Consider the following 27,769-nt stretch of genomic DNA (forward strand, 5'->3'; position numbering starts at 1 on the left):
AAACAGAACATAACTTTAGAATTAACTTGTAATCCCTTTTCCGTGTTTTATTTACGGCCTAGAAAACAGCTGCTCTATATTTAGATAGGCATTTCATTGAAACTATTCCCACTGTGAGAGATAAGAACCTCAACTAAAACTGGCTTAGATGAAGAAGATTATGTATTATCTTATGTAAAGTATAGTGATGCCTAATACCATGGCATTAGGAGATTAAGAATTCCTCTGTCTGTCTGTCTCTTATTCTGTCTCATTTTAGTTTTTGCTTTCCTTTGTGTTGATATGACTCCAAGGTAGGTTCTCAACCAATGCCTGGTCTCTGACTTCAATTTTATTTTCCTGAAAGTTAAAATTGTACATTTCCTTCCTAGACAACTAAATAAAATTCTACAAATTGAAATTCATTGCACGAATCAGGTAATATGTCTATCCTATCTCTGAACAAATAATTATGTCCAGTGAATAAATGTTCTTATCTACTTATATGTGAACTAAATTACATGTGCACTCCCAGGGCTCCCTGAAATATCTGAAATGTAAAATCATGAAGATGAAGAAAAAAAAGGAAGAAAGAAAGAAAAGAAAACAGAAAACAAACTTAGAAAAGCTTAGCAACTATAAAATGACTTGTTGGTTTACCTCTGCATTACTTCTTGATATGTTTTGGCTCTGTGTCCCTATCCAAATCTCATCTTGAATTATAATCCCCACAGGCCCAGGGAGGGACCTGGTAGGAGGTGATTGGATCATGGGGGTGGTTTCCATCATGCTGTTCTCATGGCACTGAGTGAGGTCTCACGAGTTCTGATGGTTTAAAACTGTTTGGCAGTTACCCATTTGTCTCTTTCTCTCCAACCACCACTAAAATGTGCCTTGCTTCCCATTCTCCTTCTGGGATGATTGTAAGTTTCCTGAGGCCTCCCTAGCCATGTGGAAATATGAGTCAATTAAACCTCTTTTGTTTATAAATTACTCAGTCTTAGGGAGTTCTTTACAGCAGTATGAAAATGGACTAATACACTTCTTTTGTTTCAGTTATTAATAGAATTATAACATACTGTAAATCAATTCCAGTTTTTAAAAAAATCAGGAATAGTCTAAATACTTTCATCAGAATAAGGAAAATATACAATGGTAGCAAAAATCATACATGTCCATTACAAGAATAGATCTCACTTAGCCGTTTCTAATGACACAATCTAGGAACAATAAAACTCAGTTATAAATGGAAACAATAATAGAGAAATAACCTTGGTCTAATGAGATACAGCTGTAAACTGAAAACACTTACTGCCTACAGTTTTATTATAAGAGTTCTAAAAGAAAAGCATGCATGTATAATATCATGCCACAACATCTCCCAAGAACTGGATATTTGGTAAATACTGAACTTTCCCTTTATGTCAATAACATACAATAATTGAGTGGCAGTTTCCCCTTCAGTTGGACACCACCTCTTTAAACTGCTGTGATTTTCTTCCATCTCTCTAGATTTTCCATAAAAAAGCCAGGTTCAGCTGCCTAGTTCTTATAGCAGATTAATATATTTCTAGGTGCTTAACTCCACTGAAAGGAAATACAACAAATCAAAGAACAATGACTGTCTCTATGTATGATGCACTGAATTTTGTTCCTCACATAACCCCACATTGAATCCATTTCTTGAATCTCTAATTTCCAGTGCATTTGGAGATAGGGCTTTTAAGTAGGTTGTTAAGCTTAAATAACGTCCCTATGTGTTGGAGCTCTAACCAACAGGATTGGTGTCTTTATAAGAAGAGGAAGAAACACCAAGTATCTTTCTGTCTCTATGTGTGTGTACACAGAGAAACACCATGCAAGAACACAGAAAGAAGGTGCCATCTGCAAGCCAAAAAGAGAAGCCTCACCAGAAACCAACTCTGCTGGCACTTTGATTTTGGAATTCCAGTCTCCAGAACTGTGAGAAAATGAATTTATTTTCCTTAATCTACCCAGTCTGTAGTATTTTGTCATGGCAGCCTGAGAAGACTAATACACCATGCCAGGGAATGTAATATTTGTGATACTTTTTAATTATTTTATGGTATTCTAAATCATTCATATATTAATCATCATTGTCACATCTTTACAGTTGGATGTTGAATTCATCCCCTGCTATTGCACTAGTCTTTTTTATGTCTGTTGTGCTGACCAAACTTGTTTCTAACACGTCTTTGAACTCCTTTCTTTCGCTTGGTGTAACCTGTTTGTAAATCTTTACATTCCTGGCTCTTCTCAGATACAAAATCATTTCCTCACAAGTGTAGTCATTCCCAAACAGCCATAAAATACCTGCCAACTATTAATATCATTAATTTAATCTAGTCATTCTAGATAACTGATTACATTCAGTGAGTGACTATTCATGACATTAATTTACTTACTATGACAAGTTTTGATCTGAGATTATCTTTATTCATTAATTATTTTAAATGTATTTGGTTAATATTACAAATTTAGGGCAGATAGTTGCAAATTTACAAGCATAAATTTGGGATGTATTTTAACTGCTATAGAAAATGATTAGAGATTCTTGAACAGAAGATATGAGATTTACATAATACTCTTTAAAGTCCTAAAAGAATTTAAAACTTATCTCAAACAAGTGATACAATTTTATATCAGCAATATGAAGAGATTTTCTAAAACTGTAGGACAGTAACTAGGACTATAGCAACTGTCAAACAAATGTGAAATATTTTAAGTTAACAAGTGTTTCAGGGGGTTGAAATATTCTGGTTGAAATGTTAGAAGAGTATTGGTTAACAAGTAGAAAACAGAAATAATAAAAAATCATAGAGAAAGAAATAAAATTTGTATGTATTTAGAGAAGAAAAACTAAAGGTTTATAAATTTGATTCCTAGAAACAACTGTACCTCGTCTTGTTCGAGAGAGGTCATGAGTAAATCTGTAATAGCCATGATGGTTTTTTGTGTTCTCAGAATTCCCTACTGAAGTTAGCTGGTTGGTAGATAGAATTTCATAAATAAAGACTGAGAGTAAAGACATTTTTGAATAAATAAATATGAAATTTATAGACACTAAATGACATTATACATTATCAGGAAAATACAACCTAAATCACATATGCTAAAAAATACAAAGAATGTAAATCACAGAGTCTTTGTGTAACAATTTCAAATAATGAAAGGAAAAAAACACAAATTTTAAAAAGCATTATACATCCAAAAAAATCAGTACATGAGGAATAAAGAAATAAAGGGAAAGCAGGGTGTCTATAAATTATAAAATGGCTGTTACAAATAACATTGAAGAAATTAGTAATCACAGTGAATATAAATACATTATGCTCATAATAAATTACAGTCTAAGTGCCTTTAAAAATAATTTTAAATTTACTTACGTAATTTACTAGATTTAAAACTTAATTTATGCACACAAATGTTTAAAGAGAAAAAATATTTTTGTCTTTGGTTTGAGAGCCCTTGAGTAATTTATAAGTTTATCCAGAGAAAACTATACAATCCAGAAACATATTAAAAGGAATTTGTGATTTAAATTTTTAAAAATTTAATAATATGACTAATCATATGAAACATTTTTCAAATAATAAATTGTCCTTAGATTCCTGGTAAGTGTAATTCATATAATTAACCATATTATCGGGCTCAAATGAATACAAAATCATCTCAATAGATGTTAAAAAGTAATTTAATAAGATTCAATATCCATAATTGATAACTCAATAGCATAGGAACAGATAAACATTTTAATATAAAATAATTAAATCTATCTTGACATCAATATAAATTATCATTAATTATTGTTGTGGTCATACCACAGATACAGAATGGTTTTCTCATTCAAAAATAGTTCATATGTCAAGACAGATCACACACATACACACACACACACACACACACAGAATAAATTTATTATAGAGTGAGGCTTCCAGAAAGATCTGGGAAAGCTTCGAAGCAGAATGGAACATAACAAAAGAATGAGCAGGAGCAATAAGAATAAGCTTTATTACCAAGGTCAGCCTTTAGACCCAATTTTGATATAATTGTCTTGGTTGTTTATTGTGATTAGCTGTGAGGTTTTACATACATGTATAGGACCAGGCTTATGTGGATTAGACTTCTCACCAGTGCCCAGAGTAGCAGTGCATAGACTTTTGTTTTTTAATCAGCTTGTTCAGATTTGAAGAAGAGATGAAGTGATTTAACTTTAGTGCTTTTCATGGTAAAACACCAGAAATAGAGTCAAAATATTTGTTACAACTATGACAATATCTATTTTTATTTAGACATATGTTAATCTCAAAACTAAATATTTTCATGATGTTCAGGTATAAGATATAAATTTCAAAAATGTTCAGTATAAATTAATAATATATGAATACATATTTGGAAGCTAAAGAAAGAAATAAAAGTAAGCTAACAAAAGAACACAAAACCAAACACCACATCATCTCATTCTTAAGTGGTATTTGAACAGTGAGAACTCATGGAAACAGGGAGGGCAACATCACACACTGAGGCCTGTCAGAGTGTGAGGGTTAGGGGAGGGATAGCATTAGGAGAAATACCTAATGTAGATGATGGGGTGATGGATGCAGCAAACCACCATGGCACTTGTATAAATGAGACCAATTCAGGGACCCAGGGGAGGCTCAGCTTCCTCCCTGGTGGGCTGTGTTCTTCCAGGCCCATGGTCTCTCATTCACCCAAGAATGGAAGGGAGGACCCCGTCAGACTCGTTCAGACGCCATGCGCTTGTAAGTAAATATCGGACCCCAAAGAGTTTTGCAGAAAGTGATTTATTTAGAGAGAGATTAAAAAAAAGGCGAAAGAAATAAAAAAGAGACAGAGCAGCTTCCACGAGGTCATGGAAGAGGATCCAGAGATGGAGTACGCCCAAATGTGGGGGATGGGGAATTTTAACCTGGGAGGAATTCCTGCCCCATTCAATTTTCCCTTCCTGTGAAAGGAGTTCCTTTAAACTTCCACTGGAATGATTGATCTTTGATTATTTTCCCATGCCCTTTTAAACAAAGACCTCTAAGATCCCGGATAAGGAGAGCAGGTTACGGTGCTGGGAAGTTCTTGCCTTTGAAGCTATGCCCCCACTGTGGACCTGGGAAGAGAATACATTCCCTTATAACTGTAACAAACATGCTTGTTTGGCACATGTGCCCCAGAACGTAAAGTATAATAATAAGAATAAAAGAAATAAATAAAAGCCTTGGAAAAAAGAACTATAAGTAAATTTATGATTATTTATAGTGATATAATTGATAATCTGAAAAATTCAAAACTTTTGAAAGCTGTTAGTAACAGCAGGATATATGGGTTAATAATAAAATAATTAAAAAGCAATAGCATTTCCATGTGAAAAAAATTAGTTATTCAACATAATGAATAAGAAGACTCCTTTTTCAACAGCAAGAGAAAAATACAGTTACCTAAATTAATTTTAAAAGATTGAGCAAGCTATGTAAAATCACACTCACTCACACACACATACACACACTGAAGTGAAATTCAGGAACACAACAATAGTTCAAATCAATGGAAACACAGTTTGTCTAGAGTAGAACAATGGGATATATGTAAATCATTTCACAGAGGTAACACAATTCCAATGAAAATATCAATAATTTTTATTCACAGGCCATGCTGATATGAGACTATATAGAAGAAAGTAAACAAAATCTGAAAAAGTAGAATTATGAGAGGAGCAGGAGTTCAGAAATATAGCTCAGTTCACAGAGTATGTTGTAAATTACAAGTAGGTTTTGAATATTATAGCAATTATGGAAGAAACAATTCAATGGCCATGTAGAAAAAGCAAATGTGAAAAATTAGATTCTTATTTCACTTGTTACAACTACAACAACAACAAAAATCCCAAAGCCTTAATTATAATAAATAAAAATAATGGGAATCAATATTTATAATCTCAAAATTCACAAGACTTTTCTAAGTAAGTTGTAAAACTCAAAATTAACAACAAAAATTATTGAATTTTACTGCATCTCCTAGCAAAATAGCATACAAATTCCTAAGAAAAATGTTAAAAGTTAATCACGAATTATTTTGTAACAGAAATGTTAATAATCATTTAAATGCTTAGCAAGAGGAAAGTGTTAAATAAAATGAAGTATAGGTAAGAAGAGGACATTTTATAATAGTAAAAATGATGCATTCTACCATTATAAGTGACCCTTGTAATCGTTTGTTGTATTTAAAACAAGGTGAATAACAGGTCCAATTTGATATAATTTACATACAAATAAAACATAAAAATACTATATATTTTGTGTAGTTATATAACTGATTAGAAAATGTATTGCCTTTTGGAGGAGAACCAAAGGGAGCTGGTACTAAGGGAAGTATCAGACAACTTATGTATTGTGTGTAATATTCTAGTGTTTTGGAAGGATAGCTATATGATATTTCTGTTATTAAATGTTTGACATTTAATATTAAATGAAGATCATAAATTAGTTGGAAGAAGAATATGTAAACAAGGAGAAGGTGAATTCCAGAAACTTAGGGAAACTCTATTTGGATAAAGTAAAAGTTAGAAGAGAACAGAGAGGAGGGGACAGAAATAGCTGAGAGGTAGTACAGCCAGGAGAATCAAATGCCTATAGATGTATGGAGAAAGAGTCAAGAAAGTGGTCAGCAGTGGCACATGTTTTAAGGAATAAAGTTTGTGAAAACGAAAGATCCAGGAGATTGAGGCAAAAGTTAGGATAATAGTGGAAAGTCGGATTACAAACATTTTAAATAGCAGGTTGGAAATGAGATAATAGGTTATTAAAGGCACATTCATTGTTTTAGTAAGTTGTTTTAATTATCTCTATAGTCCTTTCATTCTCCAGTCACTGGCCCTTGATTTATATTTATTTAATCCTCACAACTTTAGGAGGTTGCTACTACTAGTATCTCTTTTAGGCATGAGTAAACAGAAGTACTAGAAATGAGTAAAGTGAGGTTACCTAACTTCCCCCAAATTGCACAGCTAGTTAATGCTGGTGCCAGATTCAAACTACAGAGTCAGGGTTTTTAATCACTGAAGATGTTATGTGTTATACTGAAAGATTTCAAATACCAGTGAAGATAAGAAGAGGCTGAATCTATAATTGTGATTAGATGAAGAGGTAACAGATTGAGCAAATTTATCTTTGATTTTTGTAAAGGTGAATATATCTTTGGTCAGAGTAGGCTGAAGAAACAATCCAAAGTATACAAAGATGGGAGATCCACGAGAACTTATTTGTAAGTAGACTCTGGGTTGCAAGATAGGAGATGAGGTCAAGGGTATAAATGGGATAAAACAGTATGTATATACTGTTTCCAGGGTGCCTTCATAACACTAGCAGGTTGCCCTTAGGAAGTAGGTACAAATTAGAATTATTTTCTCCTAGACATCTTATTCCCATCCTTTCTCTTACTAACCTACTACACATATTTGATGCTTTGTTTATTTTCTTGTTTATTCTGTGCAATCAGTGACATGTTAAAACAAGATTCTAGGTGCTGAAAATTCAATACTGAGAAAAATAGAGAAACTCCACCACAGAGTATAGTGTCTATGAAAAAGCAACCTTAGCTAGGTGATAGAGTGCAAGATTTTGCCCTGGGACCAGGCGTAATACTAGCTACTCTTTTATATGACAACATGGGATTTAGAGGTAAGTTAGCCTGTTAAGAGTCAGGCAAGACAGCCTTTCCTAAAGTATAAAGTGACAATGAGTAAAGCTTCTTTTAGTAATCTCTCTCAATATTTCCAGTCCTTTTCCTCTACTTCTTTTCATGTGTTGGATGTATCTCCTTTGAGCATCCTGAATTGAATCTTTTTGTTTTCTCTACCTCTGTATATTAAACATATACAATGAGATCAGATTCCTGTCCATCAAACTCTTTAAGCTTAAGTTTATGAATAGCTTCTTTGAATAAATTCCTACTGAAAGTCTGTATATGCCAACAATACAATTATTATATCTTAAATTTGAGGCAGGGCATTATGCTGAACCTATTTACAAATGAAATGTGTTACACGATAATTTTACATTCAAAACATTGTGTCTTTACAAGTCTGATTTTACCATTGTTATATTGTAAGATTTTCCTCATACAAATCAAACTCACAATTTTGAGACTTTTGGTTGCAATAGACGAGGTCTATAAGTCACTCCTCAGAGGATTATAATGAAAAGAAAGAACCAAAAATAAGAGTAAAAAGAAACAAACGCATAAAGATGTACAGGCTGAAATAACACATTATTTTCCTGTGTTATGAAATCCGCAGAGTCATGAAAAAACCTGAAAGAGAGGAAGCAGAGAACTTATCCATACCCACATGAGAGAGCTGAGGTGGAGGAAGCTTCCACTGGCTCTAAATTGATCCTTTGTGCACAAGAGCTATGTTTCTAAGAAAAATAAGCTTAGAGGAGAGGGGGTGCTAATTCACAGTTTTGATCCCTATTAATTAATAGACTGTTAATCCCTATTAACAGTCTCCGATACGATTAGAATATTGGGTCAAAAGAGGGAACAAATAATCATATTTGTTCAACAAAATAACATGATTTTACTAGTGCCTCAGTATAACTGAAATGCAGATAATCTTTAAAACAAATTTTAGTGAACAAGTAATGATATAATGATGGCAAAATAAAGATGTCATTTTAGTCTTTGGTCACATTTCAGTAAATGTAAAGTTACTTATAAAGGATTACTGTAACTTTATTGACACTTATTTTATTGACAATATTTTTGAAGATCTTTAAAGGTCATTTGAATTAATTTATCAAATTCACCAGTGCCTCTAGACAACTATCTAGAAGAGGAATGGAATATTGACCCTGATTGCTCCCTAACTGGTCAGTCAGTCTTAGCTGTAGGATCTAAGTGAGATTTTTCTTATAAATATTTTAACCCCAACACATTTCATGAAATCAAGAGATCTCATATTCAATATATGTTTATTACGTAATTTTCCTTGGTTTATCTGCTGTTCAAGTAACAAACAACAAATACAAATGTGTTGAACTCTGTTCCAAGTACTGAGAATTTCAGAGTTGAACAGGCTAGATGTCTTGTTTGACATAAAGAAACTTAAAAACTACTGGTGTAATATCTTCTAAGTCTAAAGTAAATATTGCAACTCCAGTGCAGAATATATGGGGGTTCATAGTTTTCTAGGAGTCTCAATACTATCTGTATTGTAGTGGTTAATAATGATACATGTTTAGTAATGACATTTGGGAAGAAATAGTGTCTGAAATAAAGGCAGTTTAGAACAATTAGGCTTAGCTTAAACAGGAAAAGAAGAGATGAAGATACTCCTAGTAGAATTTATAGAGCACAAGTTTATAGCAAAGGTAAGGATTACAAAGGAACCCAAAGATTTGTGTAAATTAAGCATTAAAAAGTAGTAGTCAGGGTATAAGATAAGCAGAAGCTAGATTGAGCATGGAGGGAGGAATCATAAATAATGCCTGTGTTTCCTGACATGTCTTTTTAATTTGTTAAAAAATTCATCGTAAAAATAAGATTATACTTTGAAATGCAAGTATTTTGTCCAATTATGAATGCACATGTTCATTATTTATGCCACTACTGATAAACTCATAACTCACAATTTAATATAACCTTACCTAGTTACTCTAACTATATGGAGTGAATTAGAAAATATATTCTAAATTCTAATTCAATTTTGCTTGACAGCTACATTTATAATGCTTTGCTTTATTGTACTTCACAGATATAATGCATTTTACAAATTGAAAGTTTGTGGCAATTCTGTGTTTTGAGTTTATCACACAATTTTTCCAACAGCATGTGCTCAACTTATATCTCTATACAACTCATTTTGGTTATTCGTGCAGTACTTCAAAGATTTTCATTATTAGCATATCTGTTATAGATCCTGATTCTCTTTAGCCAAAGAGAATCCAGCGTATAACCTAGGACTAGATGGATTTACAGCAGAATTCTATCAGACGTTCAAAGAAGTATTGCTTCCAATCCTATTGACACTATACCAAAAGATAGAGAAAGAGGAAATTCCTCCCCAAATTATTCTACAAGGCCAGCTTCATCCTAATATCAAAACCAGGAAAGGACTTAACAAAAACTAAAAACTACAGACCAATATCCCTGATGTACATAGATGCAAAAATCCTAAGCAAAATACAGCATATCAAAAAGATAATCCACCATGATCAAGTGGGTTTCATATAAGGGATGCAGGGATGGTTTAACATACATAAGTTAATAAATGTAATAAACCACATAAAAAATTTAAAATAAAAATTGCATGTTTATCTCAAAAGACACAAAAAAAGTTTTGATAAAATCCAGCATTCCTTTGTGATTAAAACCCTCAGGAAAATCTGCCTAGAAGGGACATACCTTAAGGTAATAAGAGCCATCCACCACAAACCCACAGCCAGCATTATACTCAACAGGGAAAAGTAGACAGCATTCCCCCTGAGTAACGGGAAACGACAAGGATGCCCATTTTTACCACTTCCATTCAACATAGTACTGGAAGTCTTAGCCAGAGTAATCAGACAAGAGAAAGAAATAAAGGACATCCAAATTGGTAAAGAAGAAGTCAAGCTGTCACTGTTTGCTTATGATATAATTTATGTAAACCTAGTAAACCCTAAAGATTCAGCCAGAAAGCTTCTAGAACTGGTAAATGAATTCAGCCAATGTTTCAGAATACAAAATTAATGTACACAAATCAGTAGCTCTACTATACACCAACAATGAACAAGCTGAGAATCAAATCAAGAACTCAACCCCTTTCACAAGAGCTGCAAAAAATAAAAATTAAAAAAATTAAAACTTGGGAATATTCCTACCAAGGATGTGAAAGACCTCTACAAGGAAAACAAAACCCTGAGGAAAGATATCATAGATGACACAAACAAATGAAAACAGCTAATTCTCATGGATCGATATAATTAATATTGTAAAAATGACCATACTCCAATAATCAATCTACAAATTCAATGCAATTACCGTAAAAAAAAACCACCATCATTCTCCACAGAACTAGAAAGAAAAAAAAATCCTAAAATACACATGGAATGAAAAAAGAGCCTGCGTATCCAAAGCAAGACTAAGGAAAAAGAACAACTCTGGAGGAATCACACTACTCGACCTCAAAGTATACTACAAGGCCATAGTCACCAAAATAGCATGGTGCCGGTATAAAAATAGGCATATAGACCAATGGAATGAAATAGAGACCCCATAAATAAAGCCAAATACTTACTTGTCAGTAAGTTATTTGATTATGGTTTGATGACTTTTGTCCAGAGGTTATACAATGAGATATTAACTCTTTCAATGTTAGCTACATGGCTCAGAGACTCACATCTGTAGCAACCAAAAATTGTCATATTGGTGCTATGTGAACAGTATTCTGGGTGAGACTGCATTATTGTAAATTTTGTGTCACCCTCTCTCCATACCTAATAGTATTACTATTTTTATATCTATGCATAATTCACATAAAGAAATAATTTAAAATATAGTGGAGAATTAAACTTTGTAGAGAAAATTTGTATGACTAAAATGTTGAGATAAAGGGTCTGAGCCCGCATAGAAATGTTTAATACATCCTGGAGTTGAGGACTTACAAGTGCTCAACAAATTCAGAGTGTCAGCTGTTAATGCATTTGCTTTAGAAAAAAAAATAGGGGCATGGCATCTAAAAAAGCTTACTGGATGGATTTTTGCCATGTATTGGAAATTAATCTAGAAATTAGAACTTTCTATTTAGCTGTAGATTATAAAAGCACATTCAAGTAGTACTGAGAAACAAAGAGAGCACAAAATATACCAACTGTTATACTTGAAAGGGTTAAAGCACAATAATAAGTTTAATACACGTATATTTAGAATGCAAGCCAAGCAATATCACATTAAGCCCTCGAGCTACCAATACACTGTTTTCATCACCTCAACCCTTTGTTAAATCTTAACCTGTACTCTTTCATAATAAATCAGGATAATCTTGATCATTCTCCAAAAGTTTAATTTTAATTGGAATTATATTGATCTGCCGATTAAGAAAAACTGTTCTAAAAATATTAGTTTTCCTATTTATAATTGTGATATATCTTTTATTTATTTTATTTTTTAAAATTATTTATTTATGTTTTGAGACTGAGTCTCGCTCTGTCTCCAGGCTGGAGTGCAGTGGCACAATCTTGGCTTACTGCAACTTCTGCCTCCTGGGTTCAAGCGATTCTCCTTCCTCAGCCTCCTGAGAAGCTGGGACTACAGATGCCTGCCACCATGCCTGGCTAATTTTTGTATTTTTAGTAGAGACGGGGTTTCACCATGACGGCCAGGCTGGTCTTGAACTCCTGATCTCAAGTGATCTGCCTGCCTCAGCCTCCCAAAGTGTTGGGATTACAGCCATGAGCCACCATGCCTGGTCTTTATTTAATTTTTAATTACTCCAAGAAAGAGGAACTATAGATGCATTAGTGATAGAAGTATTAGATCTCATAGGCTTGATTTGTTCCTGTATCATATAAATATTGTGTTTATTTTAGTAATTATTTTTAAAAGTAATGTTTCTATTTGTTAGGGTATAAAGAGTATGTACATATGTATGTATCGCTACAGTTACTATGAACCGAAATACTTTTTTTGAGCTACCATATTGCCAAATTGCCAGTGTTATTATATATAAGAAATGCAAATGGTAAATTTTTAATCCTAATTGAGGATGATTTAGTAGACTCTAAAAAGATAATAAATTGACATACTCTTTGCTGTCTATAAATATGGAACTGATTCAATTTGTTATAGCACATCATGAAATATACAACATAAGCTATCTTTCTGTATTGAGTATTTTTGTGTATTGAGAAGGAAGACTGTCTAAGATATTAAGTGAAAAAATGAAGAGTAGATTGTATGACATGCTATGGTTTTGTGAAGATATAATCATAATTTTTCTTCTCCATCTAAAATGTAGCTGAACTATCTAGAGAAAGAGGAATTCAGTGACTAATGAACAAGAGAGAGAGGAAGACTATTCACCACATTTTCTTTTGTAACTATTAAAGTTTAAATGTATTACCTGTTCAAAACACATAATATGTTCCCCTTGTTTCTATTGAAAATTATTTTTAAAAATGGAAAAATGAGAAGATTGTATGTTGAAATAATGAAGGACGTAATTATATAAAATAGTTTGGGTCAAGAAATAGTAAATACCTACAAAAATAATTAATACCTCATTAAAACTGTACAGAACAGAATTCACACTGTAAAATAGTGTATTAGGACTCTTTATCTTGTTTTGTAAAAGGAAAAACTTTTATACTATTATAAAATCTGGAAAAAAAGAAAAAGGAAGGATGAAAATTAATAACTGTTGAATGTGGACGATAGAAATATAAACTAAACTTGTGAGTGTTCACAAACATAACAGATCACAAGGAGGGGAACATCACACACTGGGTCCTGTCAGGGGGTGATGGGGGTCTGGGGGAGGGATTGCAGCGGGTGGGGGGATTGGGGAGGGATAACCTTAGGACAAATAGCTAACGTAGATGATGGTGGGATGGATGCACCAAACCCCCAAGACACGTGTATACTTATGTAACAAAACTTCATGCTTTGCACATGTACCCCAAAACTTAAAGTGTAATAAAAAAAGAAGAAAAAAAAGAATTTTTACTTATTTTTCTAAAATTGTCAAGGAGTGCCCAAAGTTGAAGATAAAAACTCATTAATTACTTCATACGTATAGTAAAGCTTCAAGAGACACCTTGAAAGTCGTGTATAGTGGGCTTTTCCAGGGCTGTATCAAAGTCTTCCCTTGCCCACGCTGCCACCACCATTATCTACATACAGGGACACTGGAGAAGAAGCAGGAAGTGTGGGGTAGGTAATCTCTGGAACTAGGCTACTGTCCTAGTTGGGAAGGTTGTCATTTCTATAAAGTGAGCTTATTTTCCAGATGCGCTTTCAATTCAAATGAGGCTGGCTACTCTCCAAAAGAATAATTTGAAGAGATTAAAAGTGCCTTCAAGGATGGAAGTCTGCCATTCAGTTTTCCAGCTTAAAGTCAGCTTACCCAGAGGCATTGATTAGCTGTGCCATATCTATCTAAAAAAATTGGAAAAATAACTGAAGAAAAATAGCAAAATAAAGACAATGATCACCGCCAGGATATCCTGCTTTCTCACATCCGTTGTCATAGTAAAGATATGTCATTTTTTTTTCTTGAGTCAAGAGATAACTGAAGAAGAAAGCCTAACTGAATTGTCTTGCTGGTTATCCAGTTTAAAAGGATGCCCTGCTTATTGAGGGGCAAACACAGCAGCAAAATCATAAGGGGTGAGGGGAGAAAATGTGGTGGAATTATATCTGCATTTTATTTGCAAAGGAATTATGCAGTTATATGGTGGTATCACGTAAGAGAGGTCGAATTTGAATTTGAATTTGAATTTCAATACCTGCTGTACAGAAGACACTGATTTATAGTCAGTGTCATCTATAGATGCAAGAATAACAATAAAGAATGTAACTAAAAGCAAAAACATGGAAGCGAAATAGAATTATTCTTACTAAGGCCATGAGAAAGGAGTCAGTATAGGTATTCCTGAAGCAGTCCACACAAACATCCACTGTAAACTAAAAGGGATTGCACAGACAGGAGGATTGAAACGATACACACAACACCCCCTCAAATTACAAGTGTTGCCAAGTCTTAGAAGGAGAAGAAGGAAAGGATTAATTTTAAATAGGACATGAATTTGGCATTTTTAAGTGGTTAGATATTTTATCAGTGAACATAATCAAGTATGGATTCTGCCCAAAATAGCTCCAGGGGTCAGAAATTAACATTCCGAAGAGCATGCTTGAAAGCAGTCATTGGAGAAATATAAGACTGTTTCAAGTTTACATCCTTCCAAGTTTAGACTGCTAAATAAATCAGTTACCCAAAAAAGAAATAGGAATAATTGGAGCAGAAATAGCAATAGAAACATGTTTTGAGAGAATAAGACATGAAAAAAATCACAAGTTTACCTTTTTTAAAGGGTCAAGGCTCCCATAAAAATTTGTGTACACTATCTGAGATGTGATTTTGTGTTGTCAAATTCTGCAAGTGTGAACATGAAACTAAATACAGGGAATTCCAGAGGAGAGACAAGAATAAATATTCAGATAATGTAAATTAAACAGTAAATATTTGGTAGAGACCACTACCCATTGGTGATTAAGTTTGTGAAGGTGACAAAAATGTATGTGAATGTGTGTGTATCAAAATGTTAATTATGACATTTTTGGTTACTTAAAAGTTTTATTTGAAGTTCACAGTTAAAAATCTTAGAAGTTAAGTACCTTCACATTCTAGATAGAACTAGCAGACACAACCTCCAGGAATGATCAAAAGGTGGCAGAACCACTCTTATTATCTTACATAAAGATGTACAATCATAATATATTAAAAAATACAATAACAAGTATTAGAGTTGCGAGTCATTGCTTATAATTGTCAGGAAGAAAATGTGCTGAGGGTTGTTACCTACAACAAGTGAAAAGGGCTCTCAGAGAATCAACTGCAGAAATGAATTCTTCATCAAAAAAAGAGACCTTGACATCAAGTCTTATTGTATATCTGCTTTGGCAATTGTTTTTTGATTATTTTCTTTCTGTATTTATTTAAGAAGCTTAGAGAAAACTCACAAGATATTTCAAAGCAAAAAAAAAAAAAAAATGGAGCAACAGGGCAGAGAAAGGAGTCAGCAAAAAGTGGCATGAGGAAGATGTCAAATGAGCAAGGTCACAGAGGCTGAGATGTGAATGGTGGTGCGGTGGATGGAAGGATGTAAGCATCTCCCCTGTCAGATGGTCCTATAGTGGGAATCCCCTCAACATGCTCTTGAAGATTTGGGGAGAAAACCAGATGCCTGCCAGAGCCTTCTTTTTATTATGAGGGAAAACTGTCTGAGAATGAGGCTAAAACTTTTAAAAGTTTAAGAGAATAAAACAAGAAAAGAAGAGGAGCTGAAAAACAACTAAAACAAAGTAAAAAAAAACAAAATTATTCTTAAAGTCAGTGGTATACTGGTCTGAGTGGGACCAAAATAAATAAATAAATAAATAAATAAATAAAGTCTACATGGTAGCTTTAGCCATTTTCCAAAGTAAATAGTCTCATTATTGCAAATATCAGGATCCCAATTTTATGCCCCTGAATATGGAATTGGAAAGAAAGGCTAACTAATGGCTCTTATCAGCTGACAGGAGTAGGTGCCAGCATATCACTTCCTGAAGCTCACCTGACTTCCAGGTTTCTTCAACTGCATGGAAGAATATACAGTAGATCCTTAAACAGCATGGTTTTTAACTGCAGGTGTGCTCTTATATGTGGATTTCTATCTGCCTCTGCCACCTTGAGACCAGAAAGACAACTTCTCCTTTTCGTTCTCCTCTTCAGCCTGCTCAACAAGAAGACAAGGATGAAAACTTTTATTATGATCCATTTAAGCTTAATGAACAGTAACTATATTTTCTCCTACTTATGATTTCCTTAATAATATTTTTTCTAGCTTACTTTGTTGTAAGAATACAATATACAATACATATAACATTTTTGAAAGTATTAATTATTTACATTATTGGTAAGGCTGCTGGTCAATAGTAGGCTCTTGGTAATTAAGTTTTGGTGGAGTCAAGTTTTCTACATGAACTTTCAATTGTGCAGTGATCTGTGCTCCTAACTGCTGCTTTATTCAAGGGTCAATTTTACTTCCATTATAATTTGAGAATGGTGACCTTATGATTTATTATTCAAATTGGAAATGTTCTGAGAATGAAGAAGATGATACCATTAATTCTGTCAAGGTACAAGACCTAAACTGAACTTTCCAGGCAAACTGAGATTTATGATCACCCTAGGGGAGCCAGTTTGATTTTGTGATTCTCACTGATACTTAGACTTAGGTAATTCAAATACAACTATATTATACCTGGTAGATCTGTAATTCCAATGCAGAAAAGATAAGATCTGAGAATTTAGATATGAAGCAGCTAATTGACAGCTATATTTAAAAAAAGCTATATAAAAAGACTTTCTGTCTCAAGGTAGCTTATTAGACACTATCCCCACACAATGAAATATTTGCTAAAGTAAAGAGCACAAACTCGTAGCCCTATAGATAACTTGTCAGATACACATGTGCTCTGTATGAGTGACAATATGTTTAAAGAGTTAAACATATTTATTCCTTTATCTCTATTCAATACTAATATATGAAGCTCTGATGATCTAATACTGCTATATGCTATATCTTCCAATTCTTTCTTACTGTAGACTTGTTTTATTTCATGTTTTATAATTTGGGATTATGAACTAATCCTACCTGTGAGAAACCTGTCTCCTAAAGGGCCAGTTTGCTTTTACTACTGCCTGCATGCCAGACATAGCACTGGCCTGGGGCCACATTTTATTTTAGATTTTTGGCTGCAGAGTACCAAGAATGTTCCATGCGAATCATATAAATGTAAATCCCAATTTCTAGGTTTATAGTTATAAATTCTAAGGGGATATTTTAAGATAAGAACTGGAATACTGCTCCAGGGTAATGGCATTATAAATTCATGCACAACTCTTCTAGATTTTTGTCCCTAGAAAGTAATTTCTTAAAGGCTCAGAGAGCCATTTAAACATATCTTCATATTTAGTAATTTGGGACTTTCAGGATACTTGTTTTTATATTGCCAAAGCTAGAAATGAAAGTTGATATTTAAATTGAATGAATTAAATCTTCATCTTAAATAAGACTTAAGAGTGGAAGAAAAACCTAAAAAGATATCATGTCAAATATTCACTCAATTTATATGACCAGGTGATGGTCAGGCAATGAATAATTTAGCCCAAAGGTTTTCATGATCAACTTGAATTTATCCAGATTTACTTTTGTAACTAGGATAATGCTACAAATGTCATGGAGGTTGCCAAACCAAAGAAAGGTAGAATGAGTATGTGAGTGTGTAACATAATGTCTTTTATGTGTCATCTGAAATTTGTAAGATTTTTGATTTTATTATAGCATGGAAATAAAGGAGAGAATATTACACCTAACCAGAGAGAAAATATAAACTTGTTCCTTACAGAAGGAAGAAAATTTTAAGCTCTTAATACCATAACTGAAATCAGAAGATGATGGAGTATCATCTCCTTTGTTTTAAAAATATTATAGAAGGCAATATACCAAAAAAATACATAGACATATTTTTATTTATATTCAAAGGCACAAAAATTATTATCACATAATCAAACACTCAAAGGGAGTCCACTTTTCTGTTTATTCTTGAATAAATATTCTAGAATGCATAGTACATACAAATGGTTTATTAATAAAACTTATATACTAATGTATAGGATAATTATGTTATCAGAGAATACATATAAAAGAATATAAACAAAAATATATGTCAGAAATAAAGTGATAAAGAAGCCTAAAAATTTAATTCACTGAAACATTTAACAATGGGGAGGTACATTAAAAATCTGATAAAATTAATATATTGCCACCTGAGACAGATGGCAGGTTTAGAATAGGAGCAAATAAAAGTTGCCAATTGACTCAGACTACCTAAGATCCATAGCCTGAATCTTAATTGTCAGCTAAAGTAGATATCGTTTCTGTAGTTCATAATTAGTGTAATCATCTTTGCAAGAACCAATGAAAGTGTAACTAAACGTCTTAGTTAGTTTGACTATAAGTTATTTTTCAGGTATCATATTTTCAGGAAAACATATACATCAAATCATTGATGACTGATAATGAAATTATGCTATTCCTATGGCATAAAATAAAGACTATTTTGAAGTATTTTTATTTCCTGTAAATATGGCTGGGACAGAAAATTTTAAAAGGCAATGCAAAATTACTCTGTATGCAACATATTTCAAATTATTTAAATGATCATGTTGGGCATGGAGAAAATGGCATTATAAAGAACTAGATAACTTGTATTTTTATTAGTATTTTTGGCTTTTATTTTCCAGGTTTTCTATTATTTTTATGATATGAAGATATTATTTTAAATAATATGTCTCTTATGTTGCTGGAAAAAATTGTTTTTCTTATTTTTAAGACAGAATATTGTTCACGTCAGCCAAAATATCCTATAGTAACAAGTGATTCAACAGTTTAAAAATACTAAAACATTGTTTTCTGCTTTTACTATGGATAGCTCCCTTGAGGGCCACCTGCAACTCCATTCCATGTCAGAACAAGCAGAGAAACAGACACTAATGAAGCTGACTCTGTAAAGCTGACTCCAGATTGCTGATCTGGAGGGAGAAAGGAAAGTCCCATGGAAAATTACATGCTGACTCCTAGAAATTCTGCTCAGAAGTGACATATGTAGCCTCAGCCCACACTGGAGTATCTCCTTTCATAGAAAAATAGAAACGTAAACAATCACAAACATTATGTCAACAAAATCCTTAAATTATAAATGTAATATATTTTTTAAATGTTTTAAATTTTTATGTTTTTCCCATAGAAAAATAATTTTACTACAGTAGGCAGCATTGTAAGATGGCTCCCAAGATTCCTGCTCTGTGCTGTGTGAGCTCTGCATAATCTCCATCCCTTATTAGGTAAATAGCATTTGTGAGTAGGTTGGAATATCAATTATTTGATTGTTCTGTGTCATATGGCAAAAGTGTTTATTTCAGCCTCATTTAAAGTCCTGAATTCTTTGATTTTGAGTTAATCAGAAGGAGTTCATCCTGGGGAGCCTGACCCAGTCAGGTGAGCCCTTAAAAGATTAGAAAGAATTGAAGGCAGGGAAGTTTTACTGCTGGCCTTGATGTAGCAACCTGCCATGTTGTACAGAGGGCTACATGCCAGTTAATGGGAGCAGCCCAGAGTAGCTGATAGGAGCCTTTGGCTGATAGCCAGAAAGTGGGGATCTCAGTCCTAAAGCCAGAAGAAACTGGATTCTGTCAACAACCAAACAGCCTGCAAAGAAATTCTGAGCCACATATGATATGGGAGTCCCTAGGCAGAGAACCCAGATAATGTATATCCAGACTCATAATACATAGAAGAAATGGTTTGATAATAAATGGGGATAGTTTTAAGCAACTTAGCTTTTTGCATTTGTTATGCGGAAATATGTAGCTAATACAATTACCCTGAAGACATACATAATATTAGTAATTCTAACACTAGCAATAATAGCAAAAATTAACAAGAAAAATCACAATATCTATTTTATGTATGTGATATGGTGGCTAAACTTCTATCAGATTATGCACACACTGTTTTATTAACATCAACTAATTAAAAAATATGTAGTTTTATTTTATTTAATAAAATAAAGAATTCTTGTGGGTTAGAGAACAATAACCTGTGACTTTATTTTACTAACACTTACAGCAAATTTACTCACATTTTATTTCCTTCTTGCTTTTAATTATTTAAAATTTGTTTTTGAACTTGCTAAAGAACACAACAGCTTATTTTCTCAATGTTAAATAAAATGAAAAGAAAGTCATACTAATATTAGCTATATTTTTTTATTTATAATGTATCTTTCATTTACATAAAATGAACAATACTTAACACACAAAAAAAGTTATTACATACACACAAATGGGATTCTACTTCTATTTAGGAAGAAAAAAGCTGGAATAAACGCCATACCCACCATAACAATAAGAGGAAAGTCTGTAAAATCAAAACTTAAAAAAAATTTATCCGTGAAGTGATGTCATAGAGCAGTCAATCAGCTTGGAATCCAAGAAAAGACATATGCCTCCAATGAAAGAGGAGAAAAAAAGAAAAAACACACAAAGGAGTATAGGACTGCTGTATAAGCAGATGAGTGAAATTCAGCCACAATTTTTAAACAAATTTCTAGGGGTCAGTTTTATGCTAGCATGAGAATATGGAAGACCTGAGAACAGCAGTCTGCATCTACTGGTAAGCTCTTTTCCACAACCCTTCACAGAGAGCTTATGTGAAAGACTGAGAGCAGGAAAAAAAAAGAGAAAGTTTTCATTTTTAAATCATATGCAAATTAAGTAGTGTAGGCCTGTAGGAAGAGTGCAGCAGCTGCTCCAGAAAAGGCACAAATCCCTGTCTGGATACTTTTGCTCTATGGAATTAAAGAATTAAAGAGCTGTGGAAGGGCAGCAAGCTTTACTATACACAGAGCAAGAATACACACCAAGGGAGAGAAAAGGAAGGCAATCCTCTGACGCTCAAGAGAGCAGGAAACCATTCTGGGTCAGAGCAATAGGGATCTTCCATTGATGCAGATGGAACAGGATGACAGAGAAGGTCCCACATCACGTACCTAAGTGTTGTTTGAAACTGAGCCTATTCAGGACAACAACAAATAGCCCCCTCATATTATCCTTCACCAGACACTTAGTAAAGACCAAGAATATTACACCAGGGTAGGAGCGAGATTGTGAAGAGAGACAGTTCTAAGGGAGAGTTGTCAAGGAAAGCATAAAGGTGATGGAGACACAGACATTGAGGAAAACTCACTGGCAAATCATTCTTTACCGTAAGCACAAAGTAATTCTGAAGAAATTTTGACCTGTAGAAACCCTGATGGTAGTAATGGCACAAAATAACTGAAATTCCATTGAACTCTAAAATGATTAAACCTCAATTGCCAAAGACTTAGTCCAAAACAGATTTTTAACAGTTTTTGCTCAAAACATTGTTTACTTCTGTCTCAAAATATCCTATATATTATTTATGCCACATAACAAAAAATCGACTAATAAAAATAAACGTACACACAAACCCAACACATGAAAACATTATCAGAGACAAAACAATCAAGAAAACCAAAGCTACATATAACCCACATGTTGGAAATATTAGATAAGAAATTTAAAATAACTGTGACTAATATATTAAAGGCTCTGCATGAACAGATGATGAATTTTAGAGCAGAGATGGAGCATTTAAGAAAGAGTGAAATTGAGATGTTGATAACAACACATTAACAGAAACAAACAAAGAGCTTTTATGTGCTTTTCAGTAAACCTGACAACAGCTAATAAAAGAATTAGTAAATGTGAAGATAAGGCAATAGAAATTACCGAAACTGAAAAATAAAGAGAAATGAGTTAAAAAACAAATATACCTACACAAAGATTATGTAGTACTGAATCAACTAGCAAATTTATTTACTAATACTAACAAACAAACTTGTTTTTTTAATCCCAGGGAAAACAGAGAAAAGGCAAGAAAGAGAAGAGACAACATATAGAAAAAAAAAAAAACTAGAAGAGATAATGGTTAAAATTTTTTTTTAAACAAATACAAAGTTTCAAACACAAATCTAAAAAGGTCAGAGAACATCAACCTGGATAAATATCAGTAGAATACATACCAGCATACATATCTACACAATTCTTTAAAAATTACTGAAAAATTAAATTTAAATATATATATCTGGAGAGAAGCCAGAGAAAAAAGTATATATATAAAATATAGATAATACTTATAAAAATTACAAAGTGGAAATAAATTTATATATCACTCATTATATAACAGTTATATTATTCAATGAATCCCTTAGTTTTTCTCAAAAATGGAAATTTTTCAAAAGGATGGGGTTTATAATGATTTTTAACAAATGAGTCACCCTCAATATGATTTCAGTAGCTAGTTGAAATTGCCCATGACTAGAGTGTAGGTGATATAAAGTATACCTCCTAAGGAAACACAACAAATATACACAATCTGATTCCAACATATTTGCTTATAACTTCAATAAAATCATTTTTTAATGCATACTTTCTGACATGAACCCAAAGCAATTCCAAATGTTATAAGATCCTGGAAAACAGCAATATAGGTTGATAATATTATTTCCATTGTGTAAATTAAAGATGGAAGCTTAGAGAGGTATAACTGTGAGCACAACAAACCATGAGGTAATAACAGAGGAAGAATTCCTGACTTTGCCTCTAACATATTAATTCTTCTCAAATAATCTATAAAAATGTTTCTTTTAAAATATTATCAAATTTTTATTTAAATGTGTCCCTTTGGACAAACGTATTATTGTGGCAATCTCAAAGAGGTTTCAGTTTAAGTAACTCTGTTTAGCAGTTTGGATGATACTTTCCACTAACGATCTTCTAAATCTGTACCATGAACTGTAAGCAAGCTTCAAAAACAATATTTACCAACTCAGGCCATCATAAGTTCATACTGCTTTTGGATCACCTCTTCCTATGAGATGGAAGTGTCTTCCTATGGTATGAAAGAGGCATGGGTCCTTTCCCAGTTGAAGAAGGCTTGCATGTGTGAATTAGGTAAGATAAGCTCTAGGGCACTTGAAAGTCATTTGCAAGTGTAAAAGGAGTTTTGGAAATGGCATAACTTGCTTTGAGTATGATATTATTCCCAGGTTAAAAGAATCAAAATGTTGTGGTTCACATAAGGTATATCTACTATTGTGGATAACCATCATAGAATCACCAATCCAGATAATTTAAGAAGAGGGTCACAATATTATTTCTATTATCTCACAGTTAATTTGCATTAAATATACTTAATTAATTATGTTCTTTTCATTATATTAGAAAAATTTGCGATTTTAATTATGCTTTAATTAGCTGTCCCCTCCAAAATAAAACATTAAGTATGTTATGAAATGGAGTAAAGCTGTATTTCATGAAAAAGAAGGAGGTATACTTAGAATCAAGAGATATTGTTGAATATTTTTTCCTCGTTTATAATTACATGCAGTGTGAAATTATTTCCTATTTAAAGCTTAATTTTCCATTATCCATTAGTCTAAATTATTTAAAAAGTAAATAATGTACAAATACATAGATTTTTCTAAAAGCAACAAATATCATCAATGCCTTATTTACATAAAAGAAGTACGTTATTTATCAATGTTTTCAAAAATAACATAAATGTTCAAATATAAAATTTAAAGAATAAACTTAGTGGACACTTTTGATAGAATTTTATATGTAGAATTACAAAACATTTTCAAACATTTCTTACCAAATATTGCTCTATGTAAGTTACTGTGTTAATACTTTTTTTTTTTTTTTTTTTTTTTTTGAGACGGAGTTTCGCTCTTGTTACCCAGGCTGGAGTGCAATGGCGCAATCTCGGCTCACCACAACCTCCGCCTCCTGGGTCCAGGCAATTCTCCTGCCTCAGCCTCCTGAGTAGCTGGGACTACAGGCACGCGCCACCATGCCCAGCTAATTTTTTGTAGTTTTAGTAGAGACGGGGTTTCACCATGTTGACCAGGATGGTCTTGATCTCTTGACCTTGTGACCCACCCTCCTCGGCCTCCCAAAGTGTGTTAATACTTTTTAAAAAACATTAGTTGTACTCCTTATTAGAACACTGAGATGCAGGTATTGCTATTTTCATTTTATAGATGAAGAAACTGAAGACTCCAGGAGATTTAGAAACTTTTCCAAGTCACCCAGAAAATGAAAGATTCATATATGACTCCAAAACATTTAAAAGTGAGAAAATCTAAGGAGATGGAAATTATTGCAATAAAACATAGTAAATGGATGTACTTTATACACGTGTATATATGTGTAGTTAAGAGAGCAGCCACTTAAATTGCAATTCAAAAACATCTTTTCTCTAATCCCTGTTTCATTTCCATGTTAATTATATCTAAATGTGATGGGTTTATGGATAATTTTCCTTATTCTTTTGCATGTCCTTAGAGTATCTTTTAAAACTCTGCACTGAGCATGTATTATTACTACATGTAATCATTATGATAAGCATGCTTAAAATGTGAACAAATGCATAGTAATACAGTTGTATCTATAATTCCTCATAATTAGCAGACTTGCATGATTATTTATTTTATAATAATTTGTTTAACTTCTGAGTTAAAAAGAAAATTTAGTGTAGCATTGTCTGCCTCAATAGAGTGGGGGCTGGTTAGAAAAGCAAGATAACATATGGAAACAAATAGCTGGATTTTAGCAAGTTACATTTTCAATAACTTCAGATGACAGCTTTAACATTGCCTAACTATGCCAGGCAATTTGATTGCAAATATACCTAGAGGAAGAGACCTCAATGCCTGAAGCCTCAAAAAACACTGCTAAAAAGCAAACTGATAGCTCCAGCCTCACCTATAATGCCTTCGTAAAATATCAATCTGTAAGAGATAGGAAGAGCAATATTTCAGCTTAATTACAAATTTCATCACAAAAATATTTTTTATAGTTTTTCTTCCTAAGAAAATCTTAGGGTTTTTAAGAAATGACACAACTTATTATTTATTATTATTTTTATTTATTTAAGGTAAATTCCATGTAGGATAATGAAATGCAAAAAGGAATGTCTCCAGAATACTCAGTGCAGAGTTTCTCAGCCAACGGACAAGAAAGAACGTCTTCCATTTTCAGAATATATTATTGTTTTACGTTAGTTTTAGCTCATGGTAGATATAAAACCAAACATAATCACATGAAAATGTTGTTGGTAAATATCTTGATTTTTACCTTACTTTGGTAGAGATGTTCTTCGGGATTGCCCATCACTTCTTTCTTTGGGTATCTGCCTTTGCCTTACTTCTTTTCCCAAACACAGTAGAAGCACCCGAGTAAAGCTGAAGCTATCATTTCCATTTATCCTTGGAATGTCAGTCTTCTGTGGAGAAAAAAAGGGACCCAAAAAGTATTAGACTTAGCAATCAAATGAAAGATCTCTTCTACTTGAAATTCCCAGGAGCTACTTTGATTTCTGTTTTCTTCCAAAGATTTCTTGTTTTCCTGTTCTATTTATCCTGAGCTAAATATAGCATCATTTTTTCTTATCAGGGTAATCACAAAACATTATCATATTCCACCTTAAGCAAATACACACCTTCTGTGTAGGATTTTCTCCTGGCACATATAAAGAAATGGAACTTAAATTTATCCTGTAATATAAATTATATACGTAAGCCAATTTTTAAAAAGCACTGCTCAAAATCATAGCAATTAGGTAGATTGTAATAATCATATTACCATGGGATATAGTAGAAATTTAAATTGGAGACTGGTAGAAAGTCAATCAGAACGTAAGTCACAAGGAACTGTCCAGGAGAAAAGGCAGGCTACAAACTACTATTTAAAAATCCATTAAATTCTATCTATTGTTAGGTTTTAATTATTGCTGGGCTAGTTAGTATTTCTATAAATTATTTATTTTAGGAAAATGCCAATTACATGTTAAATTTCTGAATACAGTGAAATCTAAGACAAAATATTGTAAAACAAGTTTTTGAAAACATTAATATTTCAGCTATTCAGAAGCTATCCCTCTGTTCTTAGCTTTGCTCTAAAAAACTCCCTTTGACTATTGGCCCTTAAAAACTGAACTCACTGGAATACTGGGTGTTTTAATATTAATCCCTTACAGTAATATCTATGATGTTAATTATATTGTTAGTCTTCCACAGTAGTTCATACTAAAGCAAATGAATCTTTTATACTTATAAAAGGAGTCAAGATTTTACTACTCGTGTCATTTTCAACTAATTTGGCTTTCACCATGATAACAAAAGATTTCTAAATGAAAATTATTGCCATTTCCCTTATTCAGTGTATAATTTTAGCTTATAAAGAGATTTCTTCTGGATTATTCTACTTGACATAAATGGAAGATCCACACTTAACTAAGTTTGAAATAAAAAAATCTGTACTGTTAAAGTACATGATTTTTGTGTTAGATTTTATGAAGTTTGTAAAAATAATAATTGGACTTTTTCACAAATGACAAAACATTCTCATGTATCACTTTTAGTAAATGGTTGAAAAATTATACAGGCATATGATTTCATCACAACATTGTAAACATACTAAAATGTATTTATGTATCATAAATTATATTAAATGGCAAGCATTTACTTTTCTAAGCATATATCTATACAAAGATAATGTCTCAATTTGTAATTGTTGTCTACGAAATGATTTTTTATAAGTATTCTATGTAAGATCCAAATTTTTAATTTTCTTAATATTTGTTAATTTTTTTCTTAAAAGTATTTTTGATAAAACACCTCAGTTAAAATGATAAATATTTTAAAATGTAAAATTATATTCATATGGTCAAAGGCATGGAATCAGAGACTCTATCTTGAAAAGGGACTGGATAAAATAAGGCTGAGACCTACTGGGCTGCATTCCCAGCAGGTTAGGCATTCTGAGTCACAGGAGAAAAGGAGATTGACACAAGATATAAGTCACAAAGACCTTGCTGATAAAACAGGATGCAGTAAAGAAGCCAGAAAAGCCCACCAAAATGAAGATGGTGATGAAATTGACCTCTGGTCATCCTCACTGCTCATAATATGCTAATTATAATGTATTTGCATGATGAAAGACACGCCCACTACCAGTGCCCCAGCAGTTGACAATTGCTATAGCAACTTCAGGAAGTTACTCTATATGGTCTAAAAAGGGGAGAAACTCTCAGTTGTGGGAATTGCCCACTCCTTTCCTGGGAAACTCATGGATAATCCACCCCTTGTTTAACATATAATCAATAGTAACAATAAGTATCCTTAGTTGAACAGCTCAAGCCGCTGCTCTCCCTATGGAGTAGTCATTCTTTTATACTTTTATTTTTTTAATTAACTTGTTTTCACTTTACTCTATGGACTTGTCCTGAATTTTTTCTAGAACAAGATTCAAGAATCTTCTCTTGGGGTCTGATCAAGAGTACCCTTTCCAGTAACAATATTTTCA

The sequence above is a fragment of the Sapajus apella genome, unplaced genomic scaffold (genome assembly GCF_009761245.1).
Source record: "Sapajus apella isolate SASKATOON/1434 unplaced genomic scaffold, GSC_monkey_1.0 scaffold27, whole genome shotgun sequence".
NCBI lineage: Eukaryota > Metazoa > Chordata > Mammalia > Primates > Cebidae > Sapajus > Sapajus apella.